We start from the raw sequence: 520 nt of genomic DNA, 5'->3' as shown, positions 1-520 counted from the left end.
AAAGAAGGAGGCAAATCGCAGACAAAGGGGATTATGTTCAAACGATTGCATAAAGAGACGGAGAAAGGCAGAAGACCGAAAGACAAAGCTGGTAGGAAAATCTGAATTCCGAAATAGACTGATAAAGAGAAAACCAATCGCATGAGACAAAAATAGAGAAACGCGGATAACGTGATCCCAACCCTCGGCCATATTACCTCAATTATGTCGGAATTTGTCTCTCCATTTGGACACAATATCGCAGGATTAAATCCCATATCCCTGAGAGCCGGACAGAGGATAGAGGAAATAATTCATGGCCAACTCAAACACGGAAAACAGAAACAGGCATCAGAGACTAAGACGGGGAAACAAGAGGGACCAGTGACAGATACATTACGAATCACCCGTGGATTATATGCATTATGGGGCCCTCGCTGCGATTCCGTCCAGATCTATATTATCTCTAAAGATTTGGTGGCGGGAACGCGGGGGAGATTACCTGGAATTGAAATATTGCAACTTATGGATATAAAGAGAT

This window comes from Penaeus monodon, chromosome 23, assembly GCF_015228065.2.
Source record: "Penaeus monodon isolate SGIC_2016 chromosome 23, NSTDA_Pmon_1, whole genome shotgun sequence".
Taxonomy (NCBI): domain Eukaryota; kingdom Metazoa; phylum Arthropoda; class Malacostraca; order Decapoda; family Penaeidae; genus Penaeus; species Penaeus monodon.
This window is presented reverse-complemented; position numbering follows the sequence as displayed.